Source organism: Equus przewalskii, chromosome 16 (genome assembly GCF_037783145.1).
Source record: "Equus przewalskii isolate Varuska chromosome 16, EquPr2, whole genome shotgun sequence".
Classification (NCBI taxonomy): Eukaryota; Metazoa; Chordata; class Mammalia; order Perissodactyla; family Equidae; genus Equus; species Equus przewalskii.
Window position 1 is genome coordinate 45021944 of NC_091846.1, and position 22027 is coordinate 45043970.

Sequence of the window (22027 nt, forward strand, 5' to 3'; positions counted from 1 at the left end):
AAGCTGACCACAGTTTTGGACATATTCTACTTGACTACATTTGTATTGAACCAAGCAAGGAAGTATTGATGAACCTTTAGGAAGTCATGAAAAGTTAAAAATGAAAAGAATATAATTATAGATTTATAGGCAGAATTTTATTAATAGATTAAACATAATGAAGATAAACATTTGGTTGTAATTCAAAAAATGCATTAAGTGTAATAAAGTGAATCATTTCAAAAAACAAAATACTAAATGTTAAGGAATAATGACAACATTGCAGTTATCTTTAGAATTTGTTTAAGTGGCATTTACTTAACAGGAAAGAACATAATTGTTCAGTCAAGAACAAGTCAATTGCACATTCTCTCTCACTTGGAAACTCCATCTATTGAGTCATATGGACATGTCTGATGTAGTAAGGAGCCATCACCAACAGGGACCACCATTGGTGTCCCAGAACTCTCTGAGCTTCATCTAAGCCCTTGAATTGCGTGCATTCTTGAAATGATTGGTTACACTTGATACGGGAGAAGATCGCCAATTTGTGTAAATCTGATTTATCAATCCAATTCAGCATATTAGCTAAGGTTGAAAAAGGAAAAAACAAAACAAAAAAATAATTGAAACCAGGAGAGGTAAAAAGATTTAAAAAGTACAGAAAATAGTGTAAGGGACATCTGGAACAGGGTAGAAGGGTCTAATGTAATGATGCAAATGGAGGAGACAGTATACAGCAATTCAATATTTGAAGAGATAACAGCTGATAATATTTCAAAACTGAAAAAATACATCAAGCTACAGATACAAGAAGCTCTAGGAACAGCAATTTCAATTAAAACAAGAAAAATTATACCTCAAGTGTTTAAAAACAAAGAAAAAGAAAATATTCTAAAAAGTAGAGGAAATGGACACTACCTTCAAAGTAGAAACAGTAATACCGACAGCTAAATTCCCTACAGAAATTAAGATATTGAAAGGAATTTTTAATGTGTGAAAATAAAATAAATCCCAATCAAGAATTCCATATTCAGTAAAAAAATATCCTTCTAAAAATGAAAGCCAAGTTCATTCTTAGACAAACTGGAAAAATTTGTCACCAGTAGACTATACTACAAGTTGCATTGACGGAGTTCTTCAAATAGAAGAAAAGTATTCTCAGATCAAATAAAAACATAAAGAATTAAAGAGAAACAGAAATGATAAATTTAAGAATACATTAAATAAATATTTAATGTACCAAAAATAATGAAGCTCCTTGTCATTTAAAGTACATGTACACTTAAGCTATATGACAATAATAATATAAAAATATATGTTTTATGATATATATTTATTTAGAAGGGAATATATACATTTAAGTGTTCCAAGGTCCTTGAATTTATCAGGAAGTGAAGAAAATATTAAGTATATCAGGTTCTAATTGGTCAAGTTTTATATTGTAATTTTCTGCTGATGTCGTATATAACTAAAATAGTATGATATAAAGCAATTTTAAAATTTTTATAATAAGCAAAAAGAGATAAGGTGGATGGTAGATTTAAACCCAAATATGTTAGAAATTATATTATATTTAAATGATCTAAATACTGTAATTAAAGGTAATTTGTCATATTAAATTTTTAAATGTAGCTATTTTGGCTGAAAGTGTACGCTTTAACATAAGGATACAGAAATATTGAAGTAGAAAGATAGAAGTGCTACAACGCTTTTAGAATCTGTCTAGCAGGTTTTCTGGTCCTCATCGAAGACCCTCCACACACACACAAAAAAAGATAGGAGAAATAAATAACCAAAACAACACACAAAAAACTTTTATGGTTATTCTAATATCAGACAAAGCTAAGCTGTTGTATATTGATACATGGAACGACACATATCAGCTAAAATAAATAAAAGAGAACTAAGACGCATTTTAAAAAACATACTGTTGAGTAGAATGATATAGAATTTATTACTTATAGTTTTAAGCTTCCAAGACAATGAATATATATGATTTGCTATGCATAGAAGATATAAAAACATACATGGGAATGATAATTCAGAATACTATAGAAGAGGGAGAAATGGAATATGAAGAAATTAAAAGAATGGCAATACATTTTAATGTACCTAATAAATTGGCAAACAATGGAAATAAGATTAAATGAAGTTGGGAAATGGAAAGGTGTCTTTTCTATACTATTCTCCATGATTAAGGGAGACAACAGTTAGGAAGTTAGCTTAAGAAACATCAGAGTCACAGACCCAGAGCCACCCCTGTGTCAAGAGCCCTCAATATTTATCCTCTCTGTATCTGCCGGAGTAGCTGCAGAAAATCACCTCAGTTCCAGAAAATCCCTCCACATAAATATAGTTTTAGTTTGCAATCACAAAAGCAGGTATTACTGTCCATCTCTTTACCAATGTTTCTCAGCTATTCAAATGGCTCCTGACACATGGTTGACGCTCAAATATTGTGGAATATTGTTGCATAAACAAATGATTAGAAAGATAGTGAGTATTCAATCCACAAATTTGCCACTTCTCCTCTTGCCCCAAGTGTACGTCCCTCCTCATTCTTAGCCAATTTCCTCATTTTCAACAATTAAATCTTCAAGTCTATTTAGCTTTCATCTTTTCCTTCTTTCCTTCTGTTTTAGAAGAAGAATTTCTTTCAAAGGTCAATCATCTCACTTGAGTTATCGCTCCTGTTTCCTCTTGCTTTCTTGTGGACTTAATTAATTTTGTTACCATTCAAAAGTCAGAGTTTTCCCATCTTTAATGAATCATTTCCACTATTTTTAAAAAATAACCCAGTATCTCCAATATTTGAAAACGAAGTCCCATAACTTCCTCAATGTTCCCCAGCCACAACCTCACTTTTTGGTTATTTTTCATAAACAAACTTCAAAGAACCATAGACAAACTTCCTAGAACCATGTTTACCACCTCTTGTTTCCTACCTGCATTCACATTTTAACCACTTAAATCATATTTACTACCTAACATTCCATTTAAACCACTCTTCTCATATTCAGCAATGTCCAAACTATTGCTACAAAGAATATTGCTCTGTATTAATCTTATTCTGAATCACTACATCATTTGATACCGTTCATTTTTCTCTTTTATATTTCATGAGCCCACTCTGCTATGTAACAGATCACTTTTCTTCTCCTCTACCTAGCCTCCAAATACTGATGTTCCTCTTCTTTTCTTGGTTCTCTACTTATCTCTTTCACTGTACCTTTTCATAAAGCTCTATACCAGTATCTTCCAATTCATTATCTATTCCAATTTTCTTCTTTGTATTACAAGAGTTCATATCCATCTGCTTAGTTTGACCTCTACACTTGGATAGAAACTTTTCAAATTTAAAACATTCAAAATTAAATAATTTATTTCACAATCGTTTTAAATTTCTCCCCTTAAGAATTGCCAGATTTACTCCTAGATTTCCCGAGAAGTCACTGTTTACTTCTCGGTAAACGGATACCACATTCCACCTAATTCCTTAAGTCAGAAATCTGGGAATTATTCTTGATTCTTCCCTTCTGTTTACTCCTCTCATAATCTATTAGCATCTTCTGTAAATTTTATCTTGTTAATTTATTTACAATGTCTTTATGTTTCATCACCAGTCTCCTTAACGTAGTGTCATCCATCATCTTCCCAGGCTTAATATATCAGCTTCCTAAGTGGCCTTCCCACTTGAACAAGTTTCCTCTTTCCTTTTCCAAAAATGAGTGATCTTTAAAGTCCTAAATAAGATAGCGTCATTTCACAGCTAAAATGATATTCCAGTGTTCTTAGGATTATATACAATTTTTTAAATGAATCTCAAAGTACTATATAATTTGACCCCAACCTATTTTTCCAGTCTTTTCTCAAATATTTGCCACTATTGATATCTAGGCACGCTATTCTCCTTTCAGTTCTTTCAAAATAAAAAACTCTTCCTCAATTCATGACCATCACACATGTTATTTCTGCTTCCAGAATACTGATATCCTCGCTCTTCACTTAGCTGGCTCCTCCTCTGCTTTCCATTTTCATCTTAAATATCATCTCTTCAATGAAGCTTTTGCTAATTACCCTATGGAAAGATAACTTTAATTTGTATACAAAGCATTCAAGTGTAAAAAGAGAGGAGAATCAAAAGAGGGAGTATAAAGCCTTCAAGTATAAAAAGGGAGTATTGCTTCATATATGATTAGCCCAATTTATAATTCTGGGTTTTGGTCTGTTTTTTACATTTAGAAGGTAAAGCAGGATCCACATTTTCCTTGTTCGCCACTGATCGCCATCATTTGACATAGTGGCTGAAATATACTTGGTATACAGTAAATATTTGTTTCATGAATAAAATATGAAAGAAAGAATGAAAAGCTTTTAAATAAAGAAGATTAATAAATTCAACATAAAAATCTCAGAAAATAATTATTTTTCATTTATTCAATGCAAATTAGATAAAATTTAAAGTTTTCTTCTGTATCATTCTAAATATACATTCATGCGAACACCTAGATACTATATCTTATCCTTATTCAGGTAGTTGCCTTGAGTATTTTGCCTGCATAGTGGTCAAATAAGAATACAAATTAACAGAGTTATTATCTTCTCAGTAACTTGTAGGCAATTGTCAGGTGTGCATCTAAAGAGTTCAAACAGAACTAGCCCTAAGAACTCTCATTTTTGCAAACACATGTACACGCGCGTGCATGCACACACACACACGGTAATATGATCTATATAAATGACCTGGAAGAAGAAGTAAATGATGGAGTAATAGCATTCACAATCTGTTGCTGACATACAATTACCTGGGTTAAGCAAAACAAGGTAGGCTTTTGCAGAACCCTGGAAACAGCAACTAAGCTGGTTAATTGGTACTGGATGGCAGATGATTCACTGTAGACTTGTGCAAGATACTGCACATTTAACTGAACAATGTAAATTATGTGTACATACTAATGGGTTCTAAATTAGCTGTATTCCCAAAGAGAGCATCCAGGTATTATTGTGAACAACTCAATGAGGATGTCAACTCAACGTTTAGTTGTAGGCAGAAAGGCAAGTAAGATGTTAGGTTGGGATAAGATATAGAAACTCATCATGCAAAACATTCTGTCAGTAAATAAACCAGTGATCACAGACTACCTTGGGAAATGCATTTCCTTGAGGTGATACCATGTCAAAATCATCTGAAATTTCCACTTAAAATACTGTTAATGTGTTGGATATACGTCAGTAATTTTTTATTTTTAGGAAAATAATTAGTTAAGAGGCTGTGAATTGTTTAAAAAAATGTGATACAATATGCACAGATTCCTGATGGTCTGCTAGTGTTAGAAAAAACTTACTGAATATGAGACTGGGTAGATAACAAAGTAAGGAGTAATATTCCTAATATTCACGGGGAGGAAAGAAAATCAAATGATGAGGACAGTTGTTAAGCAGGATGTGAGTTTGATGAGGTTGGTATGAGGCAAGCAAATCCAGTTTACTGTGTTATTTATCTCAGGATATCTTTCTTCAATTTTTTATGATTGTTTACTCATCCTGTCAATAAAATGTGAGCCAAAAATAGGCTGCAAGGTTGTGTCTACATAATGCTAAAACAATTGATGGAAAGCTAAAGAGCCCTCATAGCTCCTAGACTTGCTCTTATTAGAGAAATTTTAAAATCATATAGTAATTATTTGCTACTGATTCATCTCTTCCACTCTACAGTGAGCTATTCAAAAGCAAGATTCAATATTCCATAACATATACCTAAGACTACAGCTTCTGGCATTTGGTGATCAATAAATGTTAGCTGGATAAATGAATTAATGAATGAGTTCACTTGCAAATGAATGAATTGGTTTCATTTGCATAGCACCAAGGAAAAACTGTCACTTCTTTCTGAGGTATGAACCTGTATTTCTCAATGGGTGAACGAAATACCTTGGGATCAAATAGTTCTGTTATAAATATTAAATACAAAGTATTCTGACGACCAAATAAATTATTAAGCTCTATACTTGCTTCTCTTTTTTGATCGGTATGTAATTTCCTTGAGAGATTCAATCTATAACTGTGCATTGCCTATCTACTCATAAAGAGTTATAGGTGCTACAGATTGAATGAAGAGAACACACATGGCCCTGCCAGCATGGATCTTAAAAGCAAGCTGGAAAGATTGAATAAGTTATTAACAATGTGATAACTCTTGCCAAAAGAGAATATAGGTTAATGTGCAAACATACAGCAAGATTTGTCCTAGTTAAGGAGTCGGGAAAGGTTTCGATTAAATTCACTACAGTGAGGAATTGAAAGATGGGGAGAGTTAGATAGGTAAGTTGACAGAAGTAGAAGGAAGGCTGATGTCCTAATTTCCTTTGCTTGAGAAGACTGGCACATTCGTAGAATTGGATGTCTTGTAAGGGGAAAACTTTGAGAACAAAGAGGTGAGTGGTGCTGCTAAAGCAGGGCGTAGGAAGCTTTTTGAACATATACATCCTTGTGGCCTACTTTGAGACTTTTGAATTTGATCTTTATGGTAATGGGACATTGAACGTTCTGATATGGGGAGTAACATGTTCCAGTTCCTGCTTATAAAAAAATTACTCTGGCTGCCTCATGCAGGAAGGACTTGGATAGGTATGCCAAGAGCACTACAAATTAGAGGGCTATTGCATTCACACAGAACGGAGGAAGAGAAACTTATGTACAATATGAAGTGCGTAATAATCACAATGGAATATAGGATGTATTGATTCTCAATGTCAAATATATAGTAATTATTATGAAGCATATGGAAGATATAATTAATATAGTCTTCTCACGTGATGACAGGTTAAAGTAGCAACTAAAAATTACTCTTCTTTACATACTTTACAGAGAGTTCTACCATTTACCTCTTGATTATTGTATTACTTCTCTGTGAAGCTATCATTATGCTGACTCATCTGTTCATGTAAACCACCAGTCAGTTCAGACAATCAGCTAAGTGAAATTACTGAAATTTTACTAATTGAAAATTTTGCTTAATTGAATTAGTGAAATTTTTCACTAATATGTCTGGTTGTTTAATTAAATTGGTAAAAATCAATTAGCTATCTTGGCCTCTTGGGGTTTCTTTTTTATTGTTTTGGTTTGGTTTCTTTCGAAAAAGACTCAGAATGGCTATGCTCTTATACAATAGGAGGTAAAAATGAAGATGTGAAATGTGTCCCTGTTCTTAGATACATGAACCAGAAATCACTGGGGCATCAACTAGCCCAGTTTTCCCTTCACATTGCATCCTGTTCTGTCATTCTTCTACACACTATTTTCTACCATTTCAATACCCTCAATTATAGTACTGGCTACCAAGAATGTAAACTTATAGTAAGACATATCATTTGCTTTCCATTATAGATATGATAACAAATTTACTTCATAGATAGAAGGAAGCATATTACTTTCTGAAAAGAAAGCATTGCCCCATTCCCTCATGAATAAAAATATGCTGTAGTAGTAGGGCTGCCAAGAGTTACACTATATTTCCTTAGGATTAGAGGCAACGTTTCATTTTTGATAATGTACTGGAAAGGTAAAATGCATCAGAAAACTCTATTCACTAAATTTATCATTCACACAGTTGGCCTATCATCGTTAGTCACATAATTCATAAACTGATTAAGTGCAAAGTGAATGAATCATGTAACTAAATATTTTCAAGGCAGTGCATGAACGATAGAGTTAATCAATAATGTACCCAAACTCACTTTACTTGCTATTAGCACAGTACTCTTTATTTTGGCAAGTGGTAGAAAATCTATATTTGGAGGTCATTCAGAATCACGGGTCTAAGGCCAATCGTAGGCATAATTGTAGAGAATCAAGTATTTCTTTACAAGTCTCCATGCTTTCTAGATTTTTTCCGAATCTTTTTAGCCCATTTAACCTGACACTTAAATTCCTAGAACATAATTTTAAAAGATCAGTGGAAGTTGACTTTATTTCAAGAAAATGCATACCTTTCTCTTCCTTTTGCAAAACTATTGATGGGAATGCCTTGTAAAAACCCATTTGGTATTTAAAATTTTGCTGAAGATTCATCATGAAGGACACCCAGTAAAACTGAAATGTAATTTTAAAACAATGAAAGGCTAAAAGAGGTTGTGAGGAAACCAATACCAATATATTCTTCCTCATAACCCTAAGACTTAGTAGGCTTCTTCATTAATACCGTTATGTTTGAGTTGCTTTATCTGTCATTTAAATCAAAAGTCTTCTGAGATATAAAACCATCTTATTCTGCCTATTAAAAAATGCCAACTGTGCTGCCAGTCTTGTAAATAAATAATCATGAATGTCTGCAGGAGACAGGCTCATCTAGCACGGCCTTGCTTTTAAAGAGAAAAAACTCAGAGGCATTTACTTCAAATTATATGCATTTATTTACTCATTGACATCTGGCCAATTTCCACATTTCTAAAGCAAGAGATAATTTATACATTAAACTTAAATAGTTATGACAGGCAACAAGTTGGAATAAAGCAAAAACAAATAAATAAATGACCCTTGTTCTTGCCATGTTCAGATAACCGCCTTATTCAAGAAATTGACTGTGGAGGAAATAGAATTGCCTTTCAAGATTCCTTGCAGCTGTGATCCAAGGCAGAAAAAAAGATATCCCACAGCAGGAATTCACCCAGCAACCACTGCACCTCAGCAATGTAGGTGAGTTTGTATTTACTCCATCCTCCGACGCTCCAAACTCACTAAGTTTACTGCTTCATCACTTGCCTGACTACATTACAAAAACTCAACAACCAGACATCTTTGACCAGACTCAGACCAAAAGTATGACCCTGATAAGCTATCAGTCTTAATTATGACATAGTTTGTTGTCTTTGAGGCTATAAATAAGGTCACTTATAGACAAAATTGTGACACAGGTAAACTTTGACTCAATGTCTTACCAGAGATCCTTATGCCACTTCTTGATTTTCTAAAACCCTCTTTCGGGGAGGCCATACTGGTGTGCTCTTTGTTGTGGAGTTAAAAGAAGTCATTTAACAGAATTGAGATTGTTCCATAATAATCATCTTAATATCCTGATATTTATATCCTTGACCTTTTAATATGACCAAATATTCAAATATATGATTATTAATGGCTATAGTTCCAACATCCTAATATTGGTTATTCCCTACACTCATATAATTTAGTTTTTTAATAGATATTTTATCATACATACTCTTCTAAATAAATAGTAGTGTGATGAACATCTTTGTGCGTTTTGGTTTACTCCTTAGGATTCAGTCTGCCAATTAGAGTAATGGAATCAAAAGAATGAATATATTTGAACTTACTTTCAAAAATGGTGCACTTGCACATGTAGTATTTGAGAAATAAATTTTAATTGCTATTTGAACAATATTATACTTCTACAAATGTAAATTACCACTAAATCTTAGCCCAAATGAAAAACACAAATCATAAGGATTGTTGATATGTTTGCAGATCAACGAACAGCAATCGACAGAAAGTCAACACATTTCATACTTGCTTTAACTATGCATAGAGATACTGAATACATCTAACTAAAGTCTCTGATTACTAGGCCAGGAAAACAATAATTTCAATCACTATTTGGTGGTATTATGTCACCTTAAATATGATTAAATTGTAAATTCCCCTAGTATGAAAATATTCCTCGGACTATATCATTAACTTGGAGTTTCCTGAACTGAGGAATTAAGAAAAATACTGATGCCTGCTTACTCTTACCCAAAAATTTTTATTTAATTGTTCGGGAATGGGGACATACAAAGGTTTGGGTTTTTTCAGAGGTATCCAGATGATTACATTTAGCAGCCATGGTTGAAAATTACTGCTTTAGATAAAGGAAGCTGTGTGTGTGTGTGTGTGTGTGTGTGTGTGCAAATATATGTGTGAAAGTATAGGTTAAAGGAAATAAGCACATGTGACTGGCATAGGGACTGAAGATTCAGGGATTTATGCACAAATCCTGGCTGGAGCTCTGATTGATTTCTCTAAGAAGAGATATAATGGAACTGGAAAACTTCCAGAGAAGGGAAATAAAACTGAGACTAGGAGTGCTGAGGACAGTATGTGGGCAAAAGATAGTATTTGATTTCCAGGACTGGTTGTAATATTTTTGTCTTATGAGGTTAGTGGTAACCATAGTTACCAGAGAGTATGGGATAATATCCCGTGCTAAAAATAACTCTTACATATTCCACAAATCCAAAACTTGTTTTGGTTCATAAGGAAATGCTTGATCATGAAAATGGTAAGATCAGTCAGACATTAACATTATTTTACTCAAAATGACAGAAATAAAGCAAAAATTATAGTAACAGATGATCATAAAGTCTAATGCTCCAATTCTTAGCAAATTGCGCAGGAATTCTAGACAGCCAGAAATCATTTTGAGTATGGACAGAAACTGAAGAGCATGGAAAGAGAAAAGCTCAAAAAAGAAAGGTGGAAGAATACAGCTGAAAAATCTTTCCCATTTGGAATTTTGCTGAGGGGTCCCAGCCAGGAATTATTTCTTTAAATTAAGAGATTGAAAAGTAATAAAACTCAGCCTCAAGTGATTGAGTCAATCCACTCTGTTGAGGCGAGCCCAGTGTCTGTGACACACCTTTGTGTTTACTCTTTCAGGCGTACAGGAAAGGGACCTGTGCCGTGTTCATCTCCCTCTTTAAAATCAGCACAAAAGACAACGATATCAAGGGTAAATGGTCCTATGAAAAGATTGTAGAATTTTCCTCTAGAGGTTTTACTCATAGAAGTATTAAAGATTTATACTATATTCCTCCAGAGCTTACTATATGACTAGAAATAAACATTTCTGCAAGTCCGAGCTTGGGTAGAATCACCACGTGGACAGTTATCACTTATGTATAGAGCATGGATGAGGTGGGCAATAGGAGCTGATGGAAAAGAGCCACAGAAACAAATAAGTCAATTTCCACAATGATCTATTCAAGATCATTTGAAATATAAGTAGCCATGGAAAATGCATTTATGATCATCAACAATTATTCACTACAACGTGCACTTGAAAACTATGCTTAAATTAACCCAATATATGTGAATTGGAAACAAGAATTTCTACTCCCAGATCTTTTCTTTTAAAAAAAGCTATTTAGCCGTGGGTAATAAGTGCAAGGCCTGATAGTATCTTATTCTCTTTTTTTTTTTTTTTTTTTTGAGGACGTTTAGCCCTGAGCTAGCTACTGCCAATCCTCTTCTTTTGCTGAGGAAGACTGGCCCTTAGCTAACATTTGTGCCCATCTTCCTCTCCTTTATATGTGGGACGCCTACCACAGCATGGCTTTTGCCAAGCGGTGCCATGTCCGCACCCAGGATCGGAACTGGCGAACGCTGGGCCACTGAGAAGGGGAATGTACGAACTTAACCGCTGCCCCACCGGGCCGGCCACTCTTATTCTTGATTCTGTGTAATGTCATGACAGAGACACACACACACATACACACACATATATGATGACCTACGTGATCTAGCCTTTCCCTTTATATTTCTCTGAACTGATTCAGATGAGTGACAGCTGCCAAATTATACTTCAGATATGATCTGTCTCCTATATAATATTCACACGATAAAAATATACAGCATCTTAAGTCAACCACTATTTTTATTCTTTACTAATGGCTCATAAAGGGCAGGAAAAATATTTCAAACCCATAGTGTGAATGGATTGACATCTTCAAAGCAAAGTAGAGAATAATATGCAGGGAATTTCTGTTCTAAGAGCATCCAATTCCATCTTTAGCATAAGTTGCCTGATTTATTCAAATGATGTTGCTTGTATTTCATTTTATCTTTTTATGTTAAGTTTAAAATATTCTTTTTTTAGAAATAAATCACAATTTATTATATACTGTTGGAGACATGTCTTTTACTTTATGATGTGTGTTTTATGATCATTTATGAGAATATATTATAGAATATTTTAGAAATATTATATTTATGACATTAATGGTCTTAGTTGTGAAGATATCAGAACGATCTCATGCTACTTATTGATGCTCTAAATCAAGCATTGGCAAATTTTTCAGTAAAAGATCAGATTTTTGGCTTAACAAGCTAAAGAATCTCTGTAGCAACTACTCAACTCTGCCATTGTAGCGTGAAAGCAGCCATAGGTAATATGTAAATAAATGAGGGTGTGTTTCAAAAAAAAAAACCCTCTTGTTCACAAAAAGAGGTGGTAAGCTGGATTTGACCCAAGGGCTGTAGTTTACCATCTCCATTTTAGGCCAACTGTCCACTAAGTGGTGACTCAGCAACCCAGGCTACCTCAATCTGGGGGTTACCCCTCTCCAATGAGACCACTGAGTTTATATCAATGAGGAACAGTTGGCTGGAGGATCATGCACAAGTTCTTAAATACTTTGGCCATGAAGTGTCACATGTCCCTTCTGCCCCCAGCCCATTGACCAGAGCAAATCATATGGCCTTGTGGAACTGTTACAGGTCTGGGAAATCTGAAAACAGATGGGATGTTAAGTGAGCCTGCTGACTGCACACTCAAGAATTATAGGAGGCAATCAGCAGAGAGAAAGTGTAGATAATTATTAACAAAGCATAAGTTTCCAGTATAAGTTACAAGTTGGCCAAATAACTTTTAAGAGGTGGACATTATGTAATTTGTTTTGTGTTGTGCTTTCAACAATATGGGCTGTAATAAGCCCTGTAGTGCTACAGAATAGCTGAAAAGTGAAGAGAGTACACAAATAGGAAAGAGAAACTTTTTTTTAATTTGCAATAGGAAAAGTATTATTCAAAATGTATATTGAGGAAAACAGCATTTTTAGAAATGTTATCTTGATGAAAACTTTATATCTAAAAGTTGAAAAAAGATTAAATACAGACCAAACAACTGTGACTACAAACACCCGTGTACAAAGCAGGGGTCATCTTGACCACCCCACCACAGGCTGCCGTGAGAAAAACAACAGTGAGGGACACGCCGAGGGGAGGAGCAACAAAATCTGGTTGATCAAAGAAGAGCTGGATTCAAAGAACACCAAGGACAGAGACAGCCCCTACACAGTTAAAGTCGTGTTTATTCTTTAAAGAATTTTAAATTAGTATCCAAACTAAGATTATATATACCATGTATAATATGTATAATATATTATAGTGTGTGTGTTACATATCTATCCATGTTTATATTAGGTCTTTAGTAAGATGTATAGATGACATAGCTATAAATATAGATGCCATAGATATAAACATACAGATATATAGTATATGGTGCCATTTTCTACAGTGCAATAACATAGCTTTTTAATATTAAACGTTAAGATATAGCACCTTTAGAAGTTTGTTTTATATAATCCATATATCTTTTAAGCTATTTTCATTTTTAGAGCCAACAATAGAGCCATAACTATTTCCTTTCAATGTTTTGAAATACACTTTCATAAAGTCCTGGTCACGTCTGGTGACTTCCAGCCTTCATTTCTTTGGTTTTAATACACTAAAAAATGACATAGTGACGTATTCCCAAAGATCATTTGGCTTCCATTCCCGATTTTCTTTACTCATCATAATAGTGTCCAAAGTTGCAATTCCCCACATTGATTCCTCTACATTTTCCATGATGAAATATTTAATAAAGTGAGTCAAGAATTTATCAGATATTCTGTTTTTGGCAGAATAAAACTTCTAACAGATAAACTCCTCTATCATTTTTACTATTAATATGGTGCCTATTTTATAATATGCATTAAGAAGTCATTTTGAATATTGTTCCACTGGCCTAGAACTCTGAAAAAAATTTATTTCTGCTTCTCTTACCCTTTTTTCTCCTCCAAAATGTTTCAACTGCAATTCCACTTACCTCTGTGAATTTTTATTCAATAATACATTGTTCTGACATATAATCTAATGTAGCAGAAAAATCATCAGCGTTGGAATCAGACAGGTCCAGGTCCACATTATGGGTGGCTTTTGAAAACTTCTATTAACTCTTTGAGCCAGTACTCTTTATCTAAATCAAAATTATGTTTAATATAATATCTCTACAAATTTATTTGTGTATTTATCTCCATTAACTTGGAGTTTTGCATCCTCTCTTTTTCATGTTGAAGAAACTATTGTTAAATATATTCCTTGAAAGAAACATTTCAACTCTTTTAAATTCTCTAGGTTCATGAAATTCTAGGTGTATTTTGTTATCAATTTCTTTGGAGAAGCTGAGATGTTAAAAATAAAAAGAGAACAGCCCAAGATTCAAATTACCAATCATTATTCTTCCATTCACTCCTGTTTCTGGAATAAGAATGAAAAACAATTGCTAAATTCTGTTTGGGGAAGACCGTAAAAGGTGAATTACATATGGCCCTAGTTTACAATCTAAGTAAGGAAATTTATTTGCATTTTTACTTTTTTCTTTTAGAAAAATTTTTTCTGAGTATGTGTCCACTATGCAACAACAATAAAATTTATAAAATTAGAAACATAGAATTGAATACCTACTAAATAACTTACTAAATTTTTCATGTTTTACCCCTGGATAATTACTCATGAGGCTTCAATTGAAGATTTCTAAAACAAAATCAAATAGTCAGCACATAACTTCTAAATTCCTTTCACAGGAAAGTATTATCCTCTATCTGTGGTTGCATAATTCTCAATAATGCTAAAGGTAGTTATTTGTATATCACAAGTAAAGTAGGCCTTTTAGTGTTGGCTAATGCAGAGTGGAATGGCCATTAACCATTCATTTTTTGTGATGGAGGGATTGCATTTACACAACTTGTAGAATTTTTATTCACCCATTTGTCAAGTTTACTTCTCTAAGGTTGTCACAATTTTTCCTAGTTATCATCATGTGAAAAGTTGCTTGTGGCATAAGTTCATTAAATGTAGTTTGGCCAAATGAACCATGTATAGTATAGACAGCTGGAAATCCTGTCAAACAAGATTTATGCAAAAAGATGGTCCTGTGCAATGGTATGACACTGTGGGTACTTGGTTATTATCTCCCGGGTTTTTCTCCAGAGGAATTACTTTCCAATTCCTTAAAATATAAACTGCTCAGCCTTGGTAAATCTGTAGCAGGACTTTTAAAAAGTCTAAAATAAATACCCAGCAGTGGGATAGCTGGATCATATGGTAGATATATTCTTAATTTTCTGAGGATACTTCATACTGCTTTCCATAGTGGCTGCACCAGTTTGCACTCCCGCCAGCAGTGTACAAGGGTTCCCTTCTTTCCACATCCTCTCCAAGACTTGTTGTTTCCTGTCTTGTTAATTATAGCCATTCTGACCTGAGTGAGGTGATACCTCATGAACTTGAAAACGCAAAGGCATAAAGATACATGCACCCTTATATTCATTGCAGCATTATACGCAATAGCCAAGACTTGGAAGCAACCTAGGTGCCTATCAAGGGACGAATGAATAAAGAAGATCTGGTATATATACACAATGGAATACTACTCAGCCATAAGAAATGATGAAATCCGGCCATTTGTGACAACATGGATGGTCCGTGAGGGTATTATGCTGAGTGAAATTAGTCAGAGGGAGAAAGTCAAATACTATATGATCTCATTCATAAGTAGAAGATAAAAACAATGACAAACAAACACATAGCAATGGAGATTGGATTGGTTACCACAGGGGAAGCGGGGGGAGGGAAAAAGGGTGATTAGGCTCACATGTGAGGGGATGGACTATAATTAGTTTTTGGGTGGTGAACGTGATGTAATCTACACAGAATTCAAAATATATTATGATATACATCCAAAAGCTGTATAGTATTATAATACAATGTTACCGCAATTACAAAAAAAATTGTCTAAAATATTTTTTTATGTTGGTCTTCAACTGTGGACAGACACAATGGCTTTAAGGAGCACTTTCTTTTTCTTTACGGGATGATGCTGATCAAGACCTATCACACCCTATTTTGATGAATTCCACATGGGTTCTTCCCTACCTTCCTGAGTCTTCCTGAGTACAGTTTTGTTTTATTTTGTTTATTCTTATAGTGTACCAGTCAAGTCGATGTCAGACATTATTGATTCTAGAACTACTTAACAAATAACACTTTCATTGTTGTTTACAAGTCTTATCAGTTCTCTTCAAAGTAATATTAGTCAGTTCTGGAATTTGAACACAAAAGGAGATCTCATTGTGTAGAGGACAGAAAAAAAGGATACTTTATTGTATAAAATAAATTCTATAGAAAGAGAGACTAAATGGAACTACAGCAAAGAGAAAAGCAATTGACGAGGTCTACAAGGTCTTGAATAAACTGGGTGAATTTTTAAAAATCTCTTTAATATTACCTACGTAACATGTTTACTATTAATTTTTTTTTAAAGTGGAGGGAGCAGTATTGCGAGTGTGGTTATAAGCAAACCTTAAGTTATAAAATAGATCAATTGTAGTAAATGTTTATTTCTCACCCACTCACAGTCCAAAATGGGGTTTCAATATTTGCAGTTGACTCTTCCACACACAGTACTCCAGACACACAGGCTCTTCCCTTCTTGTAGCCCTGCCATCTTCAGCATCCAAAGGGATGAAGAGGATTGCCAGGATTGCAAGTGGGCAAGTCTCCACAGGCTGGGCGGGGCCTAAAAGTGGTGCTTCACTCTGCTGATACCTGTGGCTAGAGCTTAGTGATAAGGACACACCTAGCTACAAAGATGGCTTGGAAATGTCATCTGACTGTGTGTCCAAGAAAAAAGGGAAAAGATATAGAGTGATGGGTCACCATATTCTGACACTCCAACAATCAAACACAAAGAAAAACACATAAATGTACACACACACACACACACACACACATCGTACTGTTCCAATCACTCAAATAAAGAGAAACAAGACTATCAATCTGTTACATGTCTTTTCTGACCTGAACTGATAAGAATACATGCAGAAATGTATGATATTTTGTATAGCATGTTAACTTTAGGGTTATTATTAACTCAGAAAAATAGAGACATTTTAAATTTTCATTAATAGAGGTAGACATAAAATATTTACATCTATTCCATAGAATATCAAGTAGCTATTAAAAGGACGAAGTGGAGGTAAATTTGTAATGTTCCAAATTGATGTCCACGATACACTAATTACTAAAAACGAAAACCTAACTACACGAAAAATTTTATCGTAAGTAAAAGTGGGTATATTTGTTAATATGTGAATATTTGTATGGAGCACAAAAGTGTGGACAAATACATGATAATCTGATGCTGAAGTTAGGGAGAGCAGGGGGCAGACTTTTACTTTATAACCTTCTGTACTGTGGGAGGTTATTTTTCCTTTCCTTAAAAAAATCCTCTATTACTTGTGTAATGACAAAAAATTAAGAAAGAAATATGTGATTACAAAAAGAATATCTAATACAAGGGAGGAGGAATTGATTTTATCCTCTTGATAACAAAACTTGAGACTTTCATATATGAATTGCCTCATAAGCCTCCTATTTGCAAGATAGAGCTAATACATGTGTTTTCCACATACATTTCTCAGTGACATGTTGATGTAAAGAGACTTTCTTCTCTCTTAAATCTGGGCCCCAAGTCTCAGAAGCTGTTAGAGCAGCAGAACTAACATTTTTCTTGGAATGGTGCTGCTTTTCAATATTGTCTTATGGAAAAACTCCTTAAAAATCACTTTAAAGTTAATTATGCCTACTCAGTATTAAGTAAATTGAGGCTCTAAGATGATTTCAATTGAACCAATCTGTGTGTTTATTAAAATACTGCTTCCTAGGCACCTACCCTGGCCCCTTCTACTGTTAGAACCGAATACATGCACTTCCAGCTGAAATCTCAGTTAACTCCTTTCCAGAGGCAAATCAGAGAAGGTCTAGGACAAACAGCATTAATACGGGGATTTGAAAGTTAAAGGGAGCCAGGCTTGATTGAATTCTTGTGCCACTGATTGGACATCTCAGCTGTCTTGTCTGAAAGATGCTATAATAGTTTTCTCCTCTTCAAAATGGAAAAAATAGTATCTTCTACCTCAAAAGAGTGTTTGAGGATTGAATGAAATGATGCTTCAAAAGTATTTAGTGAAGTGCCAAATAATCTAGACAATGTTAGTTTATAGTATTATTTTTGTTGTTTTTGCTGCTGGCCTTACTTGAAGATGCCTGAGAAGCAGCCTGCATTGACCTCTAGGAGAAAAGTAGCATGAGCCCAAAGAGAAATGGGCTCCAGAGCTTTGCCTACTTCACAAAGAGACCACTATGCTTGCAGCTTTGCCTGCTATTGTCAGGGAAAACCTATTGGGATCTCCAGCTTAGTTCCATAGTTTCACAACCATTTATTGGGTTGCTACTCTGTGCTACGCACTTTGTATCTTGGGACTTAAAGATGTATAAGAATCTTTGTGGATGAGTTTCTGCAGACCTTTTGAATGCCTGGTAAAGGTCCTACGGACCTAGCAGAGCAGCAGCTTTCTGAAACAAGAAGAGATCAAAGATCTTTCTCTGAGCTAGCAGTGCTCCACCTTTCACCTCACACTGCCACCTCCTTCTGCTCCTCCCACATTCGTTGTCTGAGTGCTCAAGGGCAGAGGTGGGAACACTACTGGATAGAATTTGATCTCTCAGACTTGGCCCCTTGGCTCACATTCACACACACACACCAGCCTTCACAGGCTATCCAGTGTGACACATTCACTGTGTGTGTTGTGTTGCAGGCACAACGAATGATGAGATGCTTTTTATGCGGTGTGAGCGGGATAGATGATCTGTTGCCATCAGTGTAATCGTATTGCAGGTGAACTCACAAATGAATAGTAACAACCCTATGGCCTGGTGTTTTTTTCACCATTTATATTAATTTATGAATTCATGTACTTGGTCACTGTGATTTATGGAGGAAAAGCAGAAAAGCTAAACAATTGCAGAATCCTTTTGATCATACGTGATGAAAACATTGGAAAGCGACAGATATTCAATATTCAGGTCAGTTTAGATATTAGTGTGAGTGGCATATCAAAATCTAATCTTAATTAAAGCCTTGGGACAATTAAGCAGTATAGAGAAGAAAGTAAAACAAGGGAGTAAGCAGTCTTCCTAAGAATCAAATAATTTTTCAAATACACACATTTTGTCTAACTACCTGTACGTATAAATACAAAATGGTAAGGTTATGGCACATGAGAATAAAATCTTACATTTCATGAATAAGGGAAAACCTGGCTTAAGTCCAGAAATGGGGAAATATTTATTGTGTAGTTTTGTCTTCCCCTTTTATAATTAATTCAAAATTAGACATGTAATTGTAATTCAGAAACGGGCAAAATACATTCAATGATTTTAACCATTGATAGATTTGTAAACAAAAGCAGCTGGACTGGAATTTCTTCAAGGAAATATTTACATGCCAACAGTTTATCAAACTGAAAGTCTGCTGGTAAATCTACACATGGGCATTATGTTAATGATATGCAACGATGATTCATTCAGTGCCTCCTACTAGTTTCACAAGGCACCAGATGTAAAAGAATAAAATCTGAGTGCAAAAGGGGAAAAGGTCTCTGTGCTTTTCATCCTTTACCACCTTGCAGAGGGAACTATTACTAATTTGGCTATTATCCCTCACTCCTTAAGCTACTCCATATTAAATCATTTCTTAAAGAGGAATTAAAAGAAACTAGGACAAAAGGAGATTAATTCCAAACTAGGTTCCAGAACACCCAAAAACACTTTGTTCTAAACGTTCAATAAATTATCACCTTGTTTTAACAAGCTGGCAATGCAAATGACTATGAAGTATCTTGGTCTAGTAATCTCCAAATTTCAATATTATTCAAATTTTTCACCAAGAAGCTGTGAGATTTGAGACCAAGTGATTTTCCTCCCCTCCACTGGGAAGAATGAGAATGAATGATGAAAACAATGAAAAGATGGAGCAAGACCAGTGGCGTAGTGGTTAAGTTCCTGTGCTCCCCTTTGGCGGCCTGGGGTTCGCCAGTTCAGATCCCAGGTGCAGAACTACGCACCACTTATCAAGCCATGCTGTGGCAGGCATCCCACATATGAAACAGAGGAAGATGGGCACAGATGTTAGCTCAGGGCTAATATTCCTCAAAAGGAAAAAGAAAAAGAAAGATGAAGGAGGGGAAGGATGTTTTCAGAAAATAAGAGAAATGAATGATCTTACTAACATAAACATAGAAATGGGGCAGCATGGTAGATTGGGAACAATAAAAATCCTGTTTGTACAAACACATGGCTTAAATCTTTCTTTTTCTGCAGGGTCTTGAACAATTTACCCAATCCCCTTGAGCCTCCACATGACGAGCTCTAAAAGACCGATATCTACACCAACTATTAGACTTTTCCCCTCATGGTACCCAGCACTGAGCTCAGCTTGTTTTCATTTCACCTTCATATTCATCTGTAACAGTATTGTTATCTTAAATCTACAGACAAGGAAAGCAAGGCCCCATAAAATTCCCTAATGTGCTTAATTCACAAATGTAATAAATGACAGAGTGGTGCCTTGAAAGTAGTTGGTGCACTTGAACACTATTCTATTCTGGAGAAGTTCATTCTCAGAGAAGAAACTCAAAAAGCTGGTTACCAGAATCAGGAAACAATGATCATTTTAGAATCCGCATGCAACATTCACTTGAGGTTGAATAACTGAGTAGGGGACCTATTGAATCTTGCGCTTTCCTAGCCTATGGATGAGATTGGTTCCAGAGCTTAAAGAAAACATGAACTAAAAGATGATGGCTTTATACCCCCAAATCAAAAAATAGAGGATAATCATGAATAGGAGTGAAGAAAAGCATTTGTAAATTGGACCTTCTGGAATTAATGAACAAAAATAACTTGTTTAATGTATCTATAAAGAAGGCTTCCAACAGCAAGTAACAAAGACAGCAAGAAAATGACTAAAAGTGGTTCAAAACATAAGGATACTTATTGTACAAGTAACAAACAATACAAATATGGTTCAGCAGCTCAGAGATGTCATGAAGAGTCCAGACCTTCTTCTCTCTCTGTTCTGGCATCCTAGTGTGTTAGATTTGTCTTTTGGTTGAAATATGGTTCCTGTACCTCCAGCATGCCAAAATTGAAACAAGGGATATGAGGCAAAGCATTTTCCTCTCATGAATGTTTGCTCTGTCGTTTTGTATAAGGAGCCACAGGAAGCAGATTTGTCCCATCATTGGTCAGAACTCTGTCACATTCCTAACTCTGGATTAAGTTTTGGCTAAAGGGGTTGAGATTCCCAGAATAGACATAGGATTATTCCCTGGGTATAATAATAGAGCTGGGGAAGAATCTTCCCTTCCATAGGACTAAGGGATTTCTTCTTACTGCCTATTTAAATACAGTTTCTATAGGCAGAAAATGAGGAGTGCAATGGCTGCTTGATAGCCAATGAGCTGTGTCTGCCACACACAGTAAGTATGCATCTAAAGTGATTATCCACAGAAGATGATCCTTTTAATAAGATCAAAAATATCAATGATGTCTAAGAGGTGTATTTCAAGCCCTGGAAAAAAATACCATGCATGTTTAGTTTCAAAGCTCAAACATTAACCAAAGTGTGGTAATTCTGTATCATCAGCTTCAAATAAATCAATGACAGTAGTAATTACAGATGGTGTGAATCGCTCATTTTCTTTGTGAATTGCTCATAGTTGTAATTCAATAGAGAAAAAATAAGAAACAACAATAATAATAACTTTTTATTAGTCATGCTAAAGTAGCAAAGCAGTGGCATGGATAATTGAAAATAGTGGATTCTATGCATAATGATGAACTACTTAGGTCATTTGCCTTCCAGAAATCATTTCACATTCCCAAAGCAGATCGTCACCTATTTATCTGAGGAAGTGATCACTAAGCATCTTGGGTGGAAAGTTCTATAAATCTAGGTCAGAAAATTTTCTACAGTTAAAATATAATGAGAATATAAAATTCACTATAAAGACAAAGGTGAGCATTTATTATCAAAAAGTGTCTTTGCTAAGCAATGTCAATGAACGCAGTTTTGGAATGATAGTACAGAATTTTAGAGAAGCTTGAA

At 34.7% G+C, this 22027-nt stretch overlaps 1 long non-coding RNA gene and 1 other non-coding gene across 3 annotated transcripts in view; both read left to right on the forward strand.

The window, feature by feature from the left end:
• Positions 1 to 11873, forward strand: part of LOC139076476 (uncharacterized) — a 116455-nt gene extending 104582 nt beyond the window's left edge. For both annotated transcript variants that reach the window (XR_011528122.1, XR_011528121.1), the window contains 2 exons: positions 8537 to 8676; positions 10633 to 11873. This is a non-coding gene — a long non-coding RNA (uncharacterized lncRNA). The remainder of the gene's footprint in view (positions 1 to 8536; positions 8677 to 10632) is intronic.
• LOC139076569 (U7 small nuclear RNA) lies at positions 1678 to 1738 on the forward strand. Its single transcript, XR_011528306.1, has one exon. It is a non-coding gene; the product is annotated as a U7 small nuclear RNA (small nuclear RNA).
• Positions 11874 to 22027: the final 10154 nt, after the last annotated feature.